This window comes from Petaurus breviceps, unplaced genomic scaffold (genome assembly GCF_028583685.1).
Source record: "Petaurus breviceps papuanus isolate PSGF00001 unplaced genomic scaffold, PetGlider_PUasm1.0 90681, whole genome shotgun sequence".
Classification (NCBI taxonomy): domain Eukaryota; kingdom Metazoa; phylum Chordata; class Mammalia; order Diprotodontia; family Petauridae; genus Petaurus; species Petaurus breviceps.
Window position 1 is genome coordinate 8,852,087 of NW_027187307.1, and position 8,514 is coordinate 8,860,600.

Genomic DNA, 8,514 nt, shown 5'->3' on the forward strand with positions numbered 1-8,514 from the left:
CATAGCTGATAGAGTGCTGGGCCTGGAGATAGGAAGAACTGAATTCAAATCCAGTCTCAGAAGCTTACTAACTGTGTGACCTTGGGCAAGCCAGAACCCTATTTGCCTTAGTTTCCTGATATGTAAAATGAGGTAGAGAAGGAAATGGCAAACCATTCCAGTATCTTTGCCAAGAAAATCCCAGATGGGGTCACAAAAAGTTGGACATGACTAAAAAGTGACTGAGTGGTAACAATAAAAATGAAGGAATAGATGAAAATACCACAGAGCTTTATTTTACTCATTTGTAAACTAGACAGAAGAACAAAAGCTTTTCTTTAGAGAGTGTTTGTGTCATAAAAGTAAGATATGTGAAGGATACATCAGAGTCTCAGTTCCCACTTTTGTAAAATAGGACAAGAGTCCCTTCCTCATAGGATAGCTGTGAGGTAAAATTGAAGCAATACATGAAAAGTACCTAGAGCTTCAGTTTCCTTTTTAATAAAACAGACAAGAGAACAATGGCTCTTTCTCTCTCTCTCTCTTTTTTTTAAGGCAATTGGAGTTGACTTGCCCAGGGTCACACGGGTAGTAAGTGTTAAGTCTCTGAGGCTGGATTTGAACTCAGGTCCTCCTGACTCCAGGGCTGGTGCTCTATTCACTGCACCACCTAGCTGCCCTTAATGGCTCTTTCTTAACATGAATTGTGTAAGGTAAAAATCAGGTGATCAGGTGATATATATTATATATCCCAGAACCCTTCTTCAGATTGTTTGTGGACCAGAAGAGAATTACTAGATGAAAAGTGCCTTGGTCCATCAATATTCTCTTTTGAAAAATATGTATGACATTAGTAGCCTCTTCGTCACAGTATTGTTGTGACGTAAAAATGAGGTAATAAATATATAGGCCACAATTCAGCACATCGATTACCTCTTTCTTAAAAAGGAAATTACCTTCCTCAGGTTGTGAAGGACAAATAAGGTAATATATGAATAGTACCTCGTAACTTTCGTTTCTGTTTTTGAAAAATGCAAATTATAAAAAGGCACCTTGAGAACTGGATTATTATGAGGTAAAACTGATGACAAAATAGAAAGTGCCTCAGAGAATCAGCTAGCTTATTCTTTCTGAAAACACAGATGACAGCAATGACCTCTTCCTTAGAGCGTTGCAGGGAGGTAAAAATGATGGAATAGCGAACGGGAAAATACTAAAGAGTTTTATTGTCCTCAGTTCTAAAATGGTCAAAAGAACACCAATGCCAGAGAGTCCGAGGTCAAAGTGAGGCAAGATCCTGAAAGTACCCCAGAGCGTCCGTATTTTCTTTGGTGAAATGAACATGACAACAACAGCTCCCCTCACAAGATTACTGTGAGGTAAAAAATGAGGTAATATAGAGAAATTACCTCAGAACATCAGTTTTTTCTTTCTTAAAAAAGAAATGGCTATGGTGGTCCCTTGCTCAAAGAGTTTTGGTGGAGAACTAATGAGGTAATCTATGAAATATAGTTCAGAATTTCATTTTCCACCTCTGTAAAATGGACATGAAAATAAAGGCCCCTCCTTCACATGGTTGTTTCAAGATAAACATGAGGTGATTTATGGAAAGTAATCCAAACTTTGTTTATTCTTCCAGAAAAGAGACATGACAACATAGGAAGTTTCATAACAGGATTGCTCTGAGGCAATAGATGAGGCAAAATATGAGGCAATTTGTGAAAATAACTCTGAGCTTTATTTTTCTAAATTGTAAAACAGAAAAACAATGGTCCTTTCTTAGAGAGTTTTTGTAAAGGACAAATGAGTTAATTTATGAATAGTGCCACAGAACTTTAATTTCTTCTTCTGTTAAATGGATATGGAAACAATCAGAAGAATTTTGGGAAACATAAATGACATAATATAGAGAAAGTACCTACATGGTTAATATTCGAGGTTTCTAAAATGGAGACGACAACAGTGGACCCTTCTCAGTTAGTTTGTGTGTGGTATAAATAAGGTAATATCTGAAAAATTCCAGGACAATAATGGCACATCCTGAGAAGAATGATGTAAGATAAAGATAAGAAAATAAATGAAAAAAAAAACTTTTTGTTTCCTCTATTGAAAAAATGGACCCTTCCTAAAAGGATTAAAAATGAGGTAATATTCCAGAAGTACCTCAGAGTATTATTTTCATCTTTATTAAAAGGAAAACGACTCAGTGGCCACTCTCAGAGGTGATTTGTGAGGGTACAATGAGGTAATATGTGAAAAGTACCTCAGAACTTTTTTTCTTTTTTTGTAAAACTGACATCCAAGCATTGGTTACTCACTCACATAGGAAGGTTAAAAGTGCTGAGGTAAAAATAAGGTAAGATATGAAAGAAGTTTGTTTTTCTCCACTTTAAAACAGACAGAACAATAAGCCCTCCTCAGATCGTTTTTGTGAGGTCACATTGATGTAACAAAATGTGAAGTACCTGAGAGTTTCCATACGTTCTTTCTGAAAATGGAGATAACAAGCTATTTCACAGAAGAGTTTTGTGAACTGACTTGAAAACAGACCCTCCTCAGATAGTTTTTGGGAGGTATAAATAAAGTGATCTTTGAAAAGTACCTCAAGTGCTTGAGTTTCCTCTTTTGTAAAATGGACGTGGCCACAACTACCCTTCCCCAGAGCATTTTTGTGAGGTAACACTGAGGTGCAAAATGTAAAATATCTGTGATCCCCAGGAAAAGTTTTCTGGGAATAGACAACAAGCACCGTCCCTTCCTCAGGGAGTTTTTGTGAGGTAAAAATGAGATAACATAAAAGTTACCTTAGAACTTTAGTTTCCTCTTTTGAAAATTAGACAGGAAAATAATGAACCATTCCTTGTGGGATTTTTGTGAGGTAAAAATGTGGTAATGTTGGAATCTGTTTCTTCTTTCTTCAAAAGAAAATGACCCAGCAAGCCTTTCCCTCAGAGATTCTTTGTGAGGTAACAGTGAGATGTGAGAAAAGTCTCTCAGAACTTTATCTTCCTCATCAGTAAAACTGACTTGAAAAAAATATTTTAGTGTGCTTTTTTTAAAAATGGAATTACTCTCACAGCTTCATTTTTATACTTCAGGATATGACAAAACTGGTCCTTTCCTAGGAGTCTTTCTTCCTTCCTTCCTTCTTTCCTTCCTTTCTCTCTCTCTGTCTGTCTCTCTCTGTCTGTCTGTCTGTCTGTCTGTCTCTGTCTCTTTCTTTCTTTTTTGCTTTTTGGAGGGCAATTGGAGTTAAGTGAGTTGTCCCAGGTCATGGGACTAGTAAGTGTTAAGTGTCTGAAGCCGGATCTGAACTCAGGTCCCCTGACTCTAGGGCTGCTGCTCTATTCACTGTGTCACCTAGCTGCCCCCAGGAGTATTTCTGTGGTAAAAATGTGTTCCTATATGAAAAATATCAGAGAGCCTCAGTGTCTTCTTTTGTAAAACTTAAATGTCCCTTTCCTCACATAAGATTGTTGTGATGTAAAAATGGGATGACATATATGGAAAACACCTTGGCATTTCTGTTATCTTATTTATAAAATGAACATGACAACATTGGTCCCTTCAGAGTTTTTCAGTGGTAAAAATCAGGTAATGAAGGAAAAATGCCTCAGATATTCTCAGTTTCCTCTTCTGTTAAAAACAAAATGACAAAAATAGTCCCTTCCTCAGGCCCAAATCTGCTAAGCTACATAAACCTTTCAATGTGTGCTATTATTCTGGTTCCCAGGATGGATTTTAGCCCCAGCTTGTTGATAAACTCCTAATGTACAAAATACAGATTGCCTCATTCATCTTGGATAAACCATACCCACTTTCCTTTCCTACTCTCTGCTATTCATTTTTGCTCTAGCTAACCCCATCCAGTGTTTGTTTGAGGAGAGTCAAGCCACAAGATGGTCCCAGTGGCTGGAGCTTGCATTTGGGGGGGCTCAGAGCCTCAAGAGATCTGGAACTCTGAGTTAGCACCGCCCATTGTGACGTCAGCATGTAGTCTAGGCAATCAGATTTAAGCGCGGGCTCAGAGCCTCACGAGGTCTGGAACTCTGAGTTAGCACCGCCCATTGTGACGTCAGCATGTAGTCTAGGCAATCAGATTTAAGCGCGGGCTCAGAGCCTCACGAGGTCTGGAACTCTGAGTTAGCACCGCCCATTGTGACGTCAGCATGTAGTCTAGGCAATCAGATTTAAGCGCGGGCTCACTAGTTCCTTCAACAGAGCCTCGAGCCGCTCCTGTGGGGGTAAGTCGAGTCTCGGTCTTCTCCTGCTCAGGGCCCCTCTTTTTCACCTAATTACTTCAGAAAAAGTTTTTATTCACTCCAATTTTTGTCATGGCTTGCAGCAGTTCCCTCCAGAACGATTTTATTTTGGGAGGGAAATATCAATTAATAAGAAACATTGGGTCTGGGTCTTTCGGGGACGTCTATCTGGCGACCAATCTGTTAACTGGCCAGCATGTAGCTGTGAAGCTTGAGTCCCAGAGGACCAGGAACCCTAAATTATTTTACGAAAGCCAGGTCTATGACATCCTCCAAGGTGGAGTGGGCATCCCCCACATATATTGGTTTGGGCAAGAGAGAAATTACAATGCTCTTGTGATAGATTTACTGGGGCCCAGCCTGGAAGACCTCTTTAATTACTGTTCTCGTAGATTCAGTCTGAAGACTGTTCTAATTCTAGCTGAACAGATGATCACCAGAATCGAATATCTGCATAGTAACAATTTCATACATAGGGATATCAAACCTGATAATTTCCTGATGGGCATGGGACGTCACCGCAACAAGGTGTTCCTCATTGATTTTGGTTTAGCAAAAAAATATAGAGATGATATAACCAAAGAGCATATCCAATACCGAGACCATAAAAATCTGACTGGCACTGCCCTGTATGCCAGCATCAATACTCACCTTGGTATAGAGCAGAGCCGTCGAGATGACCTCGAATCCCTCGGCTATTTGCTGATATATTTCATGAGGGCCAGCCTTCCCTGGCAAGGACTAAAAGTGGCAAGCAATAGGGAAAGATTTGAAATGATTAGTGAAAGGAAGAGGGCCATACCTATTGAAATATTATGCAGCGGCTTCCCAGAAGAATTTGCCATATACCTCAAATACTGCCGCTCTCTGGGCTTTGAAGAAACTCCAAATTACTCATACTTGAAGCAACTATTCAACCTCCTTTTAAAATCCCTGTCCGAACCACACCAGCAGGCTGACTATACCTTTGACTGGAATATCCTGCAGCAGAGATCACAGCAGGCAGCTGCCACTAGTGGGCTGAGTTGTCATCAGGCTCGTTACCCAAAAAATTTCTAAGCAGGCAGAGCAGACGACGTGTCAAATGTTAGGATAAGTAAGTGTTACTTTATTTCAAAAAATGTTACTTTATATGAACTTTTAAAAAAGTATATAGACTTTTATAAATTTTTGGGACAACTCTTGATTGTTAAGAACTTTAATTCAAAGTCCCTCCCCCCAAAAAAACCAAAAACCCAAACTCAAAAACCAAACCACCACCTTAATTTCAAAAAGCAAAAAAAAAAAAAAAGAAAAAAAAAAAAAAAAAACAAAGCAAAAAAAAAAAAACCCAAACCTAAAAAAACTCTTAATTTCAGAAAACTAAAAAGAACTTCATTTCAATATAAGCTACTGTGGTCCACAAGATCTTGCAGTCCTAGACTCCATCAGATTTCTAAGTTTGGCACTGATAAGGCAAAGAAGATCAGAAGTTACTCCTCTCCAGTTCTAGAAATACCGGAATATTATGGACATTTACTGATGGTTAGGGCAATCATTTACAACTTACTTTTAGTATTAACCAGTTCTGGGCATCCTGATGGAGCATGTTGTGTCCAGTTTTTGTAGTCTTCAGTTGCATTTTTTTCAAGTGTAAAAGTTTACTAAGCAGTTGGCACAGGTCATTTTTGAAATATATTGCTTTGAGATCTCATTCAGAAGAACTCCATGAACATTCTTTAGCCTCATTTTGAATATTTGGAGCTACCCACAATTAGGCACACTCAACTTCCCCCCCCTCCTGGAAATTTGGAAGTCATAAACTAAAACCTTAAATTGCTAAATTCTACGTCCAAGTCAGGAGCTAGAGGAGCCAGTCTTTTTTTTTTCAAGATCTGAAAGACTGTCCACTTACCAAGCTAGAAAACACATCATCTTACATGAAGATTTAATGAAAGAACTTGTCTACTGCTAGACTACCTTTGAGAACTCCATCGATTTCTATAGTATCCCTGGTATATAAAAGAAAAACAGCATGTTTGCCACAGAAATTTACTAAACATCATACAACTGAACCTCTAGGTAAGTTTCTTAGTAAATATCATCTCTGCAAAAATTGTTTTTTTTAAATGGAAACTTTTTTTTAAAGTTTAATATAAAAATTATTTTTTTAATTTTTTTGCTTTTTGGAGAGGAGAGGGTAGGGCAATTGGGGTTAAGTGACTTGCCCAAGGTCCCATCACTAGTAAGTGTTAAGTGTGTGAATCTGGATTAGAACTCAGGTCCTCCTGACTCCAGGGCTGGTGCTCTATTCACTGCACCACCTAGCCGCCTCCAAAATTAATTTTCTGTAAGAAAAAAACCATGCCTACTAATTTATGAGAAGATTAGAGTCTCTAATTTTTAATAGGTTGTTTTAGGGACATTTATCATCATCCTTTGCAGATCATTTTAGATTTAGTTTTGTTACTCTTTCTTTTGGCATTTTTTTCCCTGCCTCAATGAGGAAGGCATGCTTGCTTTTAATATCTATATCTATCTGTCTGTCTGTCTATCTATACACACACACACACACACACACACACACAAATAGCTCTTGCTGCATCTCAGTATCTAGTAGTACACCTGTCAGGATTGGATACAGGCAGTTCGTGTTGCTATTGACTAAACAGCTATACCGATTTGCTGTGTTCCTTTAGAAAATTAGAACAGAAGTGTTGAAAGGCTTTTGAACAATGGAGATTTTGACATCTTTGTGAAATGGCTATGATCCCACTGATATGAGCTCTTAGGTTCTCTCTGTGTGGTGCTCACATGACTAATGCCCCCAGCCCTTCAAGGCTGCCTATATGAGTGGTCTTCATCTCTTTCTCTTCCTTTGTCTGTGACCCATTAGAAAGAGGGATAAAGGAAGCCCACAGTTCTGATTGCTGGCAGTACATTGAACAGATCAACTTAAGTATTTATAGCATGTCAGCATAAATGTAAAAAACAACAACAAAAATAAACCAAAAACCCTGCTGTCTGAAAATTCTTCCAGGTGTCTCATGTGTAAATGGAGAGTTCTGGGCAGTAAGTTGGTGAAATCCTGAGATACGTAAAGATTTGTTCAGTGTCTCTTAATTCTATATTATATTATTTTTTTAATTTGAAAAAAAATCCTTAGCAATAATTTCATGATTGCCATATTCAGCCATTTAAGGTTTATTTCAGAACTGGAGTCTTTCAAAATAAATGAACTCTGGGGATAGGCTTGGTTTTATCCTGCCTAGATAAAGTATTAATTGGTTTGGTTCCTTAGTAGGAAATTAGTTTCTAAGAGTTATTTTTATGTATGGTTTATGTAACAGGGAAAAAAATTGTTTGACTTTGGTAAAAGTGGAGGAAATTTATTTTCTAGGACTTTTGCTTTCATTTACAATGAACTTAGATGATATATTTTTTTCTGAAATATCTTTGTTCTGTGTAGTTCAGTTTCTTTGTCATTAGGAAAAAAAAGTTGTGGTATAATCTGAATCTTTTATTTAAAATTCTTTAACATTTTAAAGCAAGATGCAAGTGTTTATTCTGAATGTGTTGCCATTTTGTCTGCAGCTAGAAGTGAAACTCCATTCATCATTGAGCCGCCATACCTTTTCTTCAATTTGACAAGACAGGAATGAGAAATTTGGTGAATTTGCTAACGTCTTGACTGGAGATGAAGCTCATTTGGACAAAATGCAAATTACATCTTTCCACAAAAATGATGGTTCCAGTTGAAGATACAATATTCCATAATTAGATGATGAGGACACTTGTGCTGTGGCTTATTTTGCTGAATTTTAGTGTAACCAGGGGGATGGCCAGGGAAGAATTTGGGAGGGTTATTACTATTTCTACTGAGTTGACCTAATGGAGGGGGTATAATTTTTTTTAAATGTTGAGAGCTTGCCATTTCAACTTATTTGAAAAAATAATAAAAAGAAAGTTCAAGCATGGATTTAATCTCATACTAATGTTCTAATTATCTATACATGTATTTTAAAAAGGTGTCATTTGTGGGGGTTTTTAACATCTGCTAAGAAAAAGGGGATGTAGAGGAGTGTGCTGAAGACTGAGCTTTTCTTCTTCAAGGAGACTTGTTTTCATTTTTCTTATTTCAGGTGTATAAATAGTCATATTTTCTTTTTTTCTTTTTTTTTAAGCAATTGGGGTTAAGTAACTTGCTCAAGGTTACAAGGACAGGTGTTTCTGGGTGGGTGCTAAGTGTCTGAGCCCGGGATTCGGTCCCAGGTCATCCTGACACTGAAGCCGG

The 8,514-nt window shown here is 37.7% G+C and overlaps 1 pseudogene; it reads left to right on the forward strand.

Annotated features, from left to right (window-relative positions):
• Nucleotides 1–4,313: 4,313 nt before the first annotated feature.
• Nucleotides 4,314–5,300, forward strand: LOC138143901 (casein kinase I pseudogene; annotated as a pseudogene).
• The last annotated feature ends 3,214 nt before the right edge of the window (nucleotides 5,301–8,514 follow it).